This window comes from Pteropus medius, unplaced genomic scaffold (assembly GCF_902729225.1).
Source record: "Pteropus medius unplaced genomic scaffold, Ma_sr-lr_union100, whole genome shotgun sequence".
Lineage (NCBI taxonomy): Eukaryota > Metazoa > Chordata > Mammalia > Chiroptera > Pteropodidae > Pteropus > Pteropus medius.
This window is the reverse complement of record NW_024340849.1, coordinates 36,919,448-36,933,789: the sequence shown is the minus strand read 5'-3', so window position 1 is coordinate 36,933,789 and position 14,342 is coordinate 36,919,448. Positions and strand designations below refer to the sequence as shown.

Below are 14,342 nucleotides of genomic sequence, written 5' to 3'. Positions count from 1 at the left end.
GAACACATCTGAAGCCTCAGGGCCTTCATGTACAGTATTTTTTTTAAAAAAAACAAAAGTGGCCCCAATTTTTTGTTAAAAATTTTTAGTTGCTCTGGTATATTCTTTTGGAGAGGTGAAACCAGAATCCTGGATTAGCAGCAAGATTTCCACATATGTTCCAAGCACAAGAAACTTGATCACTTTGGAGATGCCAACAGGAATTCTGCCCACTATAAGTGGTCTTTACTGAATGCACCTACTTATGCCAACCCAATCAAATCTCTCCTTGGGAATAAAAGAAAGTCAAACAGATATCAGAGTTAGTAAAAGAAAGTCAAACACAGATCAGATAATGCTTTGAAGTATTCCATATGCTGGCCTACATTTCTTATGTCCTTGTTAGTTAGACTAGGGCTTATAATTTGTTCTGGTCAATTGAAAGTGACATGTGTCACTTCTGGGCCAAAGCATAGAAAAATAGGCATGAATTCTCCAAACACTTGCTTCTCTGGTGCGGTGATCATGGAGGACTCATGTTGAGATGGCAGAGCAAGAAGATCAAAGCAACCTGGATTGCTGAGTCACTGCATGGAGAATAGCTGCCTTGGAATGTTGCCCAAATTCACAGCGGAATTTGCAAAAGTGAAATATCAATATTTGTTGTCATGAACCACTCAGCTTTGGGGTAGCAAATAGCATATCCTGACTAGAGCAGGCTAGTTTTTCTAAAACACTTTCTTGCACATTTATAAAGTAGTACTGCTCGGTGCCAGAAGCATTGAGATGATGTGACATCCATTGGTTGACTGTCTTTTCTCTTCCATGGTAATCAATATATACCTCTCCTTGAAAACTCAAGGAACCTGACAGACTGATAGGCTCAGAGTGAATGTAATGAGTGTGTCGTAAAAAATTCGGAGGAGGTGCACTGATATATGGGGTATAAACATCTGTGTACCTTCTTTACACAAATTCTTGAATTATAGCCTCACAAATCAGTCATCAGATGGCAGGGTCAGAGATGACGGAGTATTAGGGTGGGGATTTCAGATATTTTGGATGTCTTATCACAGGCCTTTAAAAGGCCCCCAGTCTTGACACCATTATTTGGCCTCTTACATGTGTCCATTACTTAATACTTATTAAATGTCTAATAGCTACAAATTTCTTATTTGGTACAGATATGTTTTTTTTGGTCAGCCTTCTAAATATGTCCATCTCATATGGATATTGGTCAGCATTCATAGGCCACTATTTCCTGACTCAAATGCCAAATTTCCAATTAGAGCAAGTGTTCAACACAGTTTGAATGAACAAATCCATTATACTCCTATCTCGCTCTACCTTAGATCTTACAAACACAGAATTTACTAGCCTGAACTAGAGAAGGCAATTACCTTTTAAGTAAACAACTACCTGGTTGTCTACATTAGGCTCCATCAGGAATATTCTAGAATTTATTTTCCACAGAAGTAAGTAATTATTATCTAGATCTAGAAGGGAAAATGAGTTTGATTTGCAAACAACCTTAAACTACACAGTCTTCTCTCTCTTCTCTTCCTCTCTGTAAGCATTGTGAGGCATTTCCTATTAAAAATTTCAGCTCTGCTTCTTTTCACCTTTGCCCTCTTCTCTGCTCAGACTTTAAATTCAGGAGATGGTTTCCCTGGGGGATATAGATTCTTGTGCCACGTGACCTGGCCTAAAGGGTAGTATGACAGAGCGAAACAAAAGGGGATGCTAACCTTGCTTTCTCTCATCCACATACCACCTCCCCTCTGCCACTGTCTTGCAGTGAGTGAGGCTCAACAATCTCAGTAACACCTGCTCGTTTGTGTGATTCCATCCTTGGCTGATTCTGAACTGGAAAGGGAACGTGGAGTTTGCAAAATTCTAGCATTTGAAAGGGACTGGTGAAAAATGTATTTTTAAAAGGGTTTTTATTGTTTTTGTATTTTCTTACTACAGAATTAATAGCTGCTTATTGTGGAAAAAGTAAAAAACATACAGAAAATCTAAAAGAGAGAAAATTTATTTTTTAATATAACTATTAGAGATAATTGGGTATATTGAAAAATGTGTAGTCAAGTATATTTATAATAATATATACTTACTATTATCTTTATAACTAAGTATTAATTATCTTAAGAAATCAGAATTTCCATTCTGGAGGCAACTGTGCGTGGGCAACAAACACATTGTTGTTGGTTAAACCACTGAGCTGTTGGGGGTTGTTACCGAAGCATTAGTAAGCGTAACCTGAGTAATATATTTAGTCACAAAGTTTATTTCCTCCTCTTCCTGGTTACTCAGCCTGATTGCCTTTCCCAGCCTTCCTCAACTTTAGCGAACGGATTGTGAGCAGAAGCTGTGCATGTTACCTTTGTGTTGAGATGAGTAAGAAGTAGGTGTACCTTCTCTCCTCTTTTTCTCTTTCTACTGATGAACATAAAGCCTAGGAAATGAAGGAGCCCCAACTTTAAAAGGAATTTGGATCCTTGAAATACTGCTTAGAGGAGCATTACCAATGATTCAGAAATACTGGTGTCAGATTTTATGTGAGTGAGACTGAATTTTTATCGTGTTTGAGTCATTCCACATTTTTGGTATTGTTAAAGCAGCTAGCATTACCTTAACTTTTAAAGAAATTGGTTCTTTGAAGAGGAGTGTTTCCATAACCAAAAACCTAAAATTTGTGTCATCTGATTTACTTGTAGAATGGCAGATGGCAAGGAAACTAGCAGTCCATAGGCAGAGTACCACAGCTTTCACTGGCAAAACATTTGGTAAAATTGTTCACTACAATAACTTAGAAGGCTGATCATGTCCATACCAAAACTACTGACTCAGGGAAATTGTAGGCAGGAGTTAGTATGACTGTGTGATAGCTACTATTATCTGATTTTAACAAGATTTTATCAGAAAAGATATGCTGAGACAAGAACTAGCTAATTTTTAAGCAGATAGAGAAGAGAAAGACGAGAGTTCATTTTGGACTTAATATGAGGTAGAATTAAACTTCAGTATATGGACATTTTTGACTTTGTTTTTTTTAAAGCAGCTATCATTACTTTAATATGGGTGCATAGTATTTTATTATATGAATATGTCCTAGTTTGTTTAAATAAACCCCTGTGGAATAGTTGGAATGTTTTCAGTTGTTTTGCCACTGAGAAAAGCCCTAGTTTGAACATCCTGATACTTTATATATCTAGTTATTGCCTTAGAATTTATCCTTATAATTTTATGTGTAGAGTTAAAACATGGATGTTTTAAATTTGATATATTTTGCCCAAGTTTCCATAACTAAATTTACATCATTTTAAAATTTCACTAGCATAGGCTCATCAGATCAATTTTTATCTTTACAATAAATGAGCAAAAAATATGATGTCCTATTTTTTAGTTTGTTTTCCTTTTATTATTAGCGAGGACTAACATAATCTCAAATGTTTACTGCCACTTGCATTTAGACATTTATGTCTACTTTTCTCTTGAGATTTTTGTTTTATTTATAATGACAGTTTAATTTGTCTAGCACATTCTACTTTCTTCTGACATAAGTAAAAATAGCACCTCTTTTCACTCCCAATGTAACTTGGTTTAGACAGCAAATTCTATGGTCACCCTAAATATAACCCCTTAGTGTGACAATATGTTATTTTTTTCCCAAATTGTCACTTGTCTTTTAAGTTTGATTACATTTTTATGTTATAAATTTTGTCCATTTTTTCTTTTATGATTTCCAGCTTCAGTATCATGTTCCGAAATGTTTTCCCCATTCCAAGTTTATAGGTTTATCATTTCATTATTTACTTGGCAGTACAGTGTTCTTCACTTTCTTTAAGTCTTTACTCAAATGTCACATTTTCCACTTAAATTATGCCCCATATATTTCATTTATTTAATTGTCTTCTTGTATCTTCTTCCTCCATTAGAGTGTAAGTCCATGAGGGTAGCAATTTTTGTCTTTTTTTAAACCATTTTATCCCTAGGAGCTAGAATGGGGATTGGCATCAGTAAGTGTTCAACACTCACTTGTTGAATGAATTAAATTAAATCTTCAATTCATCAGAAATTAATTTTTTGTAAACCATGAAGCACTTTAACCCATCTTTTCTCATATTGAATTAAAATCCCCTTTAACGTATACTGACTCTTTATTCAGTAATATAATTCTGTTCTGTTAACCAGTCTCTCAATTCCTTTGCCAGTACCATGTTTTATAAATGTGTGTGTGTGTGTGTGTGTGTGTGTAAATATATATATTTGGCATTAACCTATTTCACAATGTCTTGCAGGATAAATTCTTTAATAATCTATTCTACAGTTTTTCTTATCTTTGTTCTCAAATATTTACACATAAATAGAACTTAGAATCATTTGTTATGTTTCCGTAGATTCTCTTGGGATTATGATAGTGTTTAAGTTACAGATTAATGTAAGGAAAATTTACATCTCTACAATGTTGAGATCTCTTGGATAAAACAAGGTACGAATCTCTATTTTTCAAGTTTCTTTGCATTATGGTAACATTAGCTGCTGAAACAGTTTACTTCTAAATACAATAGCTGAACACAAACAGTCCATTCAGGGGTTCATGGGACTGATTTCCACTTGGCAATTCAGGTCAAAGCTTCTTCCATGTATTTATCCTGTTTCTACCCTCCCATACCAGATCCTTTGCCAGTGGATGGAGAAAAAATGGTAGGGAGAGTATACCCGTTTCTTAACCATTTTGGTCCCAAGTAGACACATGTTGTTTCCACCTTAGGTCCTTATCAATGTTCTAAAAAAATTAAAGGGAAAAAAAAAAACAGAAGAGTAAGAACTGGAAAAAAAAAGACAAAGCAGACATTATTTGTATGCAAGGGGATCTTCTCTATAGAGGACATTAAAAAAAAAATTCATAGACTTTTAAACTACTGGTGTCTGATTTGGGATCAGTTTATAAGAATGAGTAATATTTTTTTCTACAACAGTAATAACCAAATAAAAAATATAACAAAGCTTATCTTTTATAATAGCAAAAACAAAATAATATTTTTAAAAAACCCACTAATCTTTAATGAACGTAAGAATAACAGCAAATACATAAGACCTTGATGGAGAAAATTAAAACTCATAAGAGAATATAATAAATAGTCCATGCTCTTTCATGAAATGATATAATATTGCAAAGGTGTCAGTTCTTCCCCATGTGTACTATAGAACAGAATACGTACATAAGTATACATATACATATAAAACATATATAATTATTATATAAATTCAGTGCAATCTCAAGTAAATTCTATCTGGATTGCTTAGAAATTTGATGAGTATTCTAAAAAGCATATAAAATAATAAAGTTGAAAAAGTGCAGCAAAGTGAAAGAATTTCACTTTCACAAAGTGAAAGAATCTCATAGTAACAAAGTATTGAAGTCTCCAGATATAATTGTAAATTTGTTTGCTTTGCCTTTCCTTTTTATCAGTTTTTTTACTTTATGTATTTTGAGGGTTGGCCATTTGACGCACACACATTTAAGACTGTTGTGTTTTCTTGTTGAGCTGACTCTTTTATCATTATGAAATATCCCTCTTTATTTTTGATAACATTCTTTCTTATGAAGTGTACTTTGTCTGATATTAATATAGCCACTCTGGCTTTTTCCTGATTAGTAGTTCCTTGTATATTATTTCCCATCCCTTTACTTATGTGTTATTCCTGGCCCTATATATTTAAAGTTTGTTTCTGAGACAACAGATAGCTTGGACTTCCTTTTTTATTTAAATGACAATTACTGCCTTTTAATTGGAACATTTACCCCATTTATGTTTAAAGAGATTATCAGTATGTTATTTATTTATTTTTTTCTGTTTGGTCAATTTGCTTATTATTCCTTTTCTTTCCTATTTTTCCTGTCTTCTTTGGATTAATTGATTATGATTTTATACCCGCCATTGACTTGCTAGCTATATCTTTCTTTATTTTTAGTGTTTGTTCTAGGTTTTACTATATGAATCTATAACTTATACTCTATCTTTAAATAATATACTTTAGATATACTTTCATTTTCGTCTTGCCATCATTTGTGCTATTGTTTTCATATAATTTACTTCTCTATTATGTTATGAACCTTACAATTCATTGGCATAATTTTTTATCTGAAAAGTCAATTATCTTTTGAAGAAAATAAAAAAACAAGAGAAAATATTTTATATTTCCCACTTATACGCTCTCTTCAGTTTTTTATTCCCTTATGTAAATCTAAGTTTCTATCTGGTGTCTTTTAATTCAGCCTAAAGAACTTCTTTTAACATTTCTTTTAATGCACATCTCCTATTAATAATTCTCTGAGCTTATGTTTATCTGGAAATGTCTTTACATCACTCATTTTCAAAGAATAGTTTTGTTGGGTAAGGAATTCTTGGTTGATGAAATTTTTCCTTAGCCCTTTAAATATATCATTTCACTATCTTCTACTTGCATTATTTTTTAACAAAGGTCTGTAGTATTTTTTATGTGTGTCCCTGTTATGTGTGCGTGTGTTTTTTAAACTGAATATTTTGTAACTTTTCTTTATATCACTAAGTTTTCAGAAATTTATTTATGATGTGTATTTATGGTTTAAAAAAATATTTATCCTGCTTGAGGATCCTTGAGTTTCTTGATTGTTTGAATTTATAGTTTTTATTAAATTTGGAAAATTTTTCAGTCATTATTTCTTCTGATATATTTTGTCTTCTCCTCACTCCTCTTTTTCTGGAACTTGTGTTATGCCACTTGACCTGTCTCACAGGTCACTGAGACGTTATTAAAGTTTTTCAGTCTTTTTTCTTTATATTTAATTTTACATAGTTTCCATTGCTGCTCTCAAGTTCATTGCTCTGTTATTATGCAGTCTCTAAATTCCATCTAATGAAATTTTCCTTTCATATGTTGTATTTTCTAATCTCTAAAACTTAATTATTCTCCCATATGTACATTTTTTATGCAATGCTTTAAGTCCTTGAACATATTATAATCCTGGCTTTAAAATCCTTTCCTGATAAATCTGTCAACTCTGTCATTTCTAGATCTGTTTCTATGATTGACTATTTGTCTCATTATGGGTCGCAGTTTTCTGCTTCACCCCATATCTTACAGTTTTTGATTGAATGACACAAAGAATATCATTGTCGTTGAATATTTAGATTTTTTTTTGTTTTATTTTAAAGAGTATTTAACTTTTGTAGGGGAAACAGTTAAATGACTTGGCTTAATCCTTTTGAGATTTGTTTTTAAGTTTTATGAGAGCAAGCTTTTGTGATTTGTTTTATTTATTTATTTTTCTTCTTTAGGTCTAATTATATATTTTGCCTATTTTTTTCTTCATTTATGGTCTTATTATAAAACTATTTAAATATACAGATGAGTTGAGAGAACAGTACAGTGAGCAACCATATATTCAGCCTAGGTATAATAATTATAGAAATTTGTCATTTGATTAATCTACCTATAATATTCTGTATTTATTTAATTTATTCTCACTATTTAGAATGTATATATTTTAACTTCAATTTTTTAAAATGTTACTTTCATGTCTTTATATATTTGCTCAAACCTATCAAAAATTGACATATTTTTCATCTATTCCCTGAAAATATGAGAAAATGTATGCATTTACACACTTTTATAGTTTTCTTCATTCTATTCACTCCTTTCACTTCCTGGGGTGTGTGTGTGTGTGTGTGTGTGTGCACATGTGTGTGTGTTTTGCCTGGTGTGAGATTTTGTCTATATCTACCATGTTCAAATTATTACTTTTATACCATATATATCAATAGATATCTATCTATATCTATATCCACAAGATATTCCATCACAAATTTCACTTTAATTTTTGTTTTATAATCAAAATAATCATAGTTATTTAAAATAAGATTGATATTTAAAATAGCATATGTGATTTGTGAGTTCCAAAGGAGGCCATGAATTAATTTCCATAGATTTCTGAATAATCTAAATTATTACATACTTTTTTATGTATAGGTAGTATGTACATCTTTTTTTCTTCCTGACAAAGTCCATGCCTTCTTCAGAATCTCCTAGAGGTTAGGAACACATGAATTAATTGATCCACTTAATATCATTAAATTTCTTATTCTTCTGATTTTTTTTCCATTGCTGGAATACTTCTGCAAATGAACTTTTCCATAAATTATTTATTGGTGATATACTTCCAAATTCTTGCTTTAATATGCTTTTCTTTTGCTTTTACAAGAATAACGACTTGACTGTTTATGGAATACTTGGTCAAAACTTTCCTCCTTAAAATTCTCTAATACTGATAGTGTGATTATTTCTAGTGTTGGTTACATATTGCTTCTGGCTGAATGTTTGTAATAATAGATGGCTTTTACCAAGTACTTATTATGTGCCAGTCAACAGGCTAAGAAGATTTACAGAAATTTTTACATTTTATCTTATGATAATCCTTAAGTTGTATACTACTTAGCATCAGAGCAATGTAATGTGAAGCCAGGTAGTGTGACGATAGTCTTAAGCAGTGCTATACTGATTTGAAAGATTCTTTTTCTTTTTTTTTTTTTTAAGTTCTGTACCTTTGCTTGAAGAGAACTTGGTATTTGACAAAGTATTATGCATATTTCTGGTTACAGTGAGCCTTTAAAAACTACGTATTCTTTTTTGTGTGTTTTTGCTTATTATTTCTGACTTTTTCAGAAACACAAACTATATGTCTACTCCTTATTGTTTGATTTCCATAGCCATCATCTTCGCTCTGATTGTTTCTTTCCTTTGTTGTTCTCTCTTCATTCTGAGTGATTTTCTTAAGATAGTTCTCTACTGATTCAATTTTTTTAGGATCAATTTTGTGCTTTGATTTTTCAACTGTAATTTTACTTCTATAATAACATTATTTTTCTCCTTCGTTTTTTACTTACCTGTGGCAGTTCCCTTTACACTTTGTTATCTTCTCCCATTTCTTGTTTAATAGGTTCATTCATCCTTTCCTTTTCTTAGGAGCGTGATAGAATTGTATATTTTTCATTATGTCTTCTGGTGTAAAATTTACTTCAAATTATGCTTTTTATCTCTCTTATCTCTGTTTTATGCGTTAGGCTTATTTACTCCCTTTTCACTGAATAATTTTTCTAAGTCTCAAGCTTATGTTTTTATTCTGTAGTCTCACCTTCGAGTGGAAATAGGACCTTGTAGTTCTGAATTAATCAACAAAATAGAGAAAGCCAAATCTCTTAAACTCTCATTCTATGGGAATTAACATGGCGGAGGGAGTGGATATTATAAAGTATCAGTTCATTCTTTACCCAAAGAAATTGTAGAAAGAGCTAAGATTATGGACAAATTTGTCCATTACATTTTGATAGGCTTAAATAAAAACTCCTTCACTGGGGCCAGCACTCTAAGGGAGTAAAGAAGAGGGGTCGTCAGGTTTCTATTTGTTCATGTACTACAGTGCAAGTAGGAAATTTGGCTATTCTGATACCTCACACTTAAGCATGTCATTTGGTGAGTCATATAGTTTCTCAGCTCAGTAACTATTGTCTGTTACTGCTGATCTAGGATTGCGATGTCGTCTCCTAGGAGATTGTCTCAAATTTTTCATCTGTATTGCCCTGTCTCCACATCATTCTCTCAAGCTTGAGAAAACAATGTGGAGCCTCTGAACCTGAGGCCTTCTGCCAGCTTGGTGCCACTGCTGATCCACAAAGAGCTAATGGACTCTTGGTAATGTGGTTTTATCTTTTCTGTGCCCACTCGTATCCCTGTTCCCATATCTCGAAGTTGAGAAACATTATCAGGTATGAACAGAATTGTCTCAGCCCACTTCCTTTAATTCTATGTTATTCTCACAAGCATAGGAATTATACATTGACTCCTGGAATCCTTTTTTAATTTGGCATAAAAAGTTTCTTTTAAATTTTATTATATCTGGCAGGTATAAATCTTAGCAAATACTTATATTTTAGTGGCAAATAGATGTGATTAAGAGGGATTAATCAGAAAGATTGGAGAGTAAGATCAGAGAAGACAAGCAAAGCAAGTATTTTAAGGGGGATAGTGTGGTTATTAATATTAAATGCTGCAGAGATAACATATCGAATGAGAATTGAGAGGCATTCATAGGATTTACTCCACGGGGAAGTTTCAGTAGAATGTCTGGAGAGATTGTAAGAGATTACTAAATACATGAAAAATGTGAAATAAATGTGAGAAGAGTATGTGGCAGGAGAGATGGTCAAGGATCTTTCTGGCCATCAGTTCTTTTTCTCATAAAATAAGAAGCTGGACTAGAAATTTCTAAGGTGCCTTCTCTTGTAAGGGGTTACCAGGTTGAAGTAAGGGCTCACTCTCCTTGATGCAAAGTACCTAGAAACTTCCCCGTCAAATCTGCAGAAAGAACAGCAACTGTGAAGTACTCGTGCCGAAACAAATTGAAACAGACTCTAATCAAGCCTTTTGATCTAGGTCTAGCTTCCAGTGCACAGGAAATATGAGGGAGAGAGGAAAAGTTTAAGATACCAACAAAGAAACAATAGGTCAAACCCAGAGTTTACGACATTTTACAGGACGAGTCAATGACATAAAACAAAACATAACAAAACAAAACAAAAACAAGCAAACAAAAAAAAAAAGAAAATGAGAGAGATAGAGACAGACAGACAGAGACAGAGACAGAGACAGAGACAGAGACAGAGACAGAGAGAAGAGGAGGTGTATAGCTGACCCTTCCCCGACCCCACCTGAGTTTTCAGCAGCCACGGTAAACTTCTGTCCATGTTGGCAGTATTCACCAGAGTCATCCGGGACTATTTGCTTCTCTCTCTCAGGCTTTCTTCTAACATCACCAGGAATTCGCTCAGCCCTGCTCTTGGAGGGCTGAGCGAATTCCTGGTGATGTTAGAAGAGGACCGAAAGTAACCAACGAGAAGTGAGAGTCGGGGATGAAGACCCCAGATTTCTCAACATTTGATAGGACAACTCTGAAATGCATGCTACACAATTCCTCAGAGTATCATCCCTGGAAGAATTAAACCCCAGCTGCCACAGTAATAACCTGCTCATTATTGTATCTTTTATTAGTCTTTCCTGTCTCACTTTTCTCATTCTTTCATTTTTGCATCCTAGCACTGCCTCTCAAATAAAATACCTGCACTCAGGTCCTTATCATGAAGTCTGCTTTGGAGGAAACCCAAACAAAGACAAGAGGACTATTTGAAAGTAGAATAGACTTAGGAGACAAAATACCCAAATATATCATGCGGACATCAATTAGATCTGTGTTTGAACAATCTGATTTTAAAATAATGCATTTGAGATAATCTGGGAAATTTGAATACAGACTTGGCATTAGATGACGTAAGGAATTATTGTTAATTTTGTTATTCATAATTATAGTATCACATTTGCAAGAAAATATCTTTATTTGGAGATGTATAAGGATGAAATGACATGATGTTAGACTTTTTGAAAAATACTATAAAGAAACATAAAAAGGAAGAGAAAATGGAATAAATAAGGCAAGTGTGGCAAAATGTTAATGCTAATAATTACGAAATCTGTGTGATATATATGAGGGTGTATAATAGTACTATATTATATTCCTCACTTTGTGTATTTTTAAAACCTTTCACAATAAAAAAAGTTTAGTCCTTCTTTTAGAAGAGGGAATTTTCAATTCCCAGATAATACTAACTTTGATAGGAGTCAAAATTAATTCCTCAAGGATAGCTTATTTTTGGACCTAAATACTGAAAAGACTTTCATACAACTCTTTCATACAAGACAAAAACAAACAAAAGACCATCATTCTCTCTCTGCAAAATGCTATCCATTAATTACTCAACTTCTGTATTCCCTGCCTACAGCCTTGTGGAATGCAACATTTCTCTCTCTCTCTGAAGTATCAGAAACCAAACAACCTCTCCTGAAATCAGCATATTGCATTGCACGAGGGCAGCCACTGAGAAGTCACATGAGCAGCACTCTGAGCACCAGAGAGGGTTTTCAAATGTTCTGGCCAAAAATAGTTCCAAGGGTAGAGCCCAGGCACACCATGCAGCTCATGTGAAGAAAAGTCCATACATATTCCACAGTTTGATTCAAGATACCCACGGAAATAGACCAAGGCGTTGCTGAATCAATTCTTGAGACAGGAAGGAACCTCCTAAAAAGAAATAGCTCTTGGTCTCCTGCAAGGTAAATTGTGTGCCTCAGATCTGCAAATGAAAGAGTATCACAAACATATGGTTAATGACTCATCCCAAATGGAAAAACAGAGTTTGTTATATTTTATGGAGCTTTTACATGTTGAAGGTACATCTGTTGCTATTTATGCTGACATGTATGTAGAGATTGGCAGACCAAGTTCTCTGTAGGGATGAGCGAAATCCAAACCAAACCACAGAACTTTCTAACTTTGAGGCTGGCTCCTGGGATGGAAAACGGTTTCCTGATCCCTTGAAACACTGCCCAGCTGAGCAGGGTGACTCGGGAGAGGCCCATATCACAGGCCTGCACAGTTGGATGAAGCAACAAAAAGTCCTGTTTTGCACAGGGTCTCAAGAGAGAACAAAACAATGGCAGGAAGCACAAGAGGTGTTGGAGAGCTCAGGGACAGACTAACAGCCTTCTCATTACTGAATGCCTTCTTTGGGGGACTGTTTCAGGCAGAATAAATCATGTCTATTCTGACACAAATGCCACCCAGAACCAGATAAAGCCTATTTCCTTCAGATCTGTTAATAACATTCTCGAAGATTGTCCACGTGCTCTGGCAGACTTTTTTTTTTCCTGAGTTGGGTAGTTCTGATATGTTTAAAGACTCTTCCTCAGTTATATACTTATCCACAATATTCTTTGTTAATAGCTTATTGGCCTTTATTTTTGTTCAGTTGCATGATGGTTCAGTTGCATGGTGTGTGTCATGCCTGTTTAATCTAACTTCTTCTTCCTCCCTTTTTCCCTCCCTCTCTCTTCTCTTCTTTGCTTGTCATCCCGTAGAGAAGAAACAACAGACAAAGAAGCAACTACAACACAAGGCTGAAAGAGAGAAGTGCTATGAGATTGTTATGAGCTGGACTATGTTCCCCCCAAATTCATATGTTGAAGTCTTGACCACTAGTACCTGAGAATGTGGCTGTATTTTAAGATAAGATCTTTAAAGAAGTAGTAAAGTTAAAATAAGACCATTAGAGTGGGATCTTATACAATATTACCAATGACTTTATGAGAAGAAGAGATTTGTACACTGACAGATACAGAGGAAAGACCATATGAAAACATAAAGAGAAGACGGCCATCTACAAGCCACAGAGAGAGGCCTCAGAACAAACCAACCTGACTGACATCTTGATCTTGGCTATCTAGCCTCCAGAACTGTAAGAAAATAAATTTCCATTGTATGAGCCACCCAGTCTGTGGTATTTTGTTATGGCAGCCCGAACAAAGAAATGCAGAGAGTCAACCAGATAAAGTGCTATGAGAATCCAGAGGCAGAAGAAGAGACTTCAGTTTGGGGAGATCAAAACACATCATCTGAAAGAGAGAGAATATTAACTATGGCTTAAGCATGCATAGAATCTGCTCCTACACTAATTGCAAGGCTGAAAATAACGAAATAAGAAGCCCACCTTGCTTACACAGACCTGCTCAGGGTCTCATACCCACTCCCCAGTGAGTCCTCCACATCACCCGCCGAGACATTCTCTCCACTCCCATGACCAGGGTGCCTCCCTGGCAGTACACACTGTCTCTGCTTTTGTAATCCTTTCAACAGTTGACTCTACTGTTGATTTAAGTAAACCTACATGAAAATTAAAGTGCTTGTTAACCCCTTGCTTCCCTGTGCATCATTACCATCTAACTTTGGCTAAGGATCTATTGTGGGCCAAGCACAAAAAATCATCTACTCCAGGTTAGGTGTCTTGAAAGAAATTAAGTACAAAAAGCAGAAACTTAGTAGACTATAATACAGTCTCAGTGATACCACTTCAGTTAACTTACTCACTGTTTCTAATCATCCTTGGTACAATGGCTGCTGTCCAGTACAATGTTACCCATGTACTAAATTAAACTCAAGTTACTTTTAATATTGTGTAAAGTATTCTCAACTAAATCCACTCCTTCAAGGTCTGCATTTATGAAAATCCAAGAACGTTTTACTAACAGTCATGGAAAATGTATTTAATGTTCTTATAAATATTATAACTCCCTTTTTGGCAGAGTGCAAAATTGCTCCTATTGCATTTATTCAAGTTAGGTCTGGCTTCTTCTCAGTGAAGCTCAGGGAGTTGGGCTAAGAATGTTCACTAGTGTCAGAAGGCAGGTTTGGTTTCTGGCCTCTCTTGTTT

The 14,342-nt window shown here is 34.4% G+C and overlaps 1 long non-coding RNA gene across 2 annotated transcripts; it reads left to right on the top strand.

The window, feature by feature from the left end:
- Nucleotides 1-2,296: 2,296 nt before the first annotated feature.
- Nucleotides 2,297-13,818, top strand: LOC120583251 (uncharacterized). Of its 2 annotated transcripts, XR_005647743.1 has the most exons (4): nt 2,297-2,386; nt 9,553-9,717; nt 11,119-11,349; nt 12,994-13,818. It is a non-coding gene; the product is annotated as an uncharacterized LOC120583251 (long non-coding RNA). The 2 variants fall into 2 exon arrangements; XR_005647744.1 differs by lacking the exon at nt 11,119-11,349.
- The last annotated feature ends 524 nt before the right edge of the window (nt 13,819-14,342 follow it).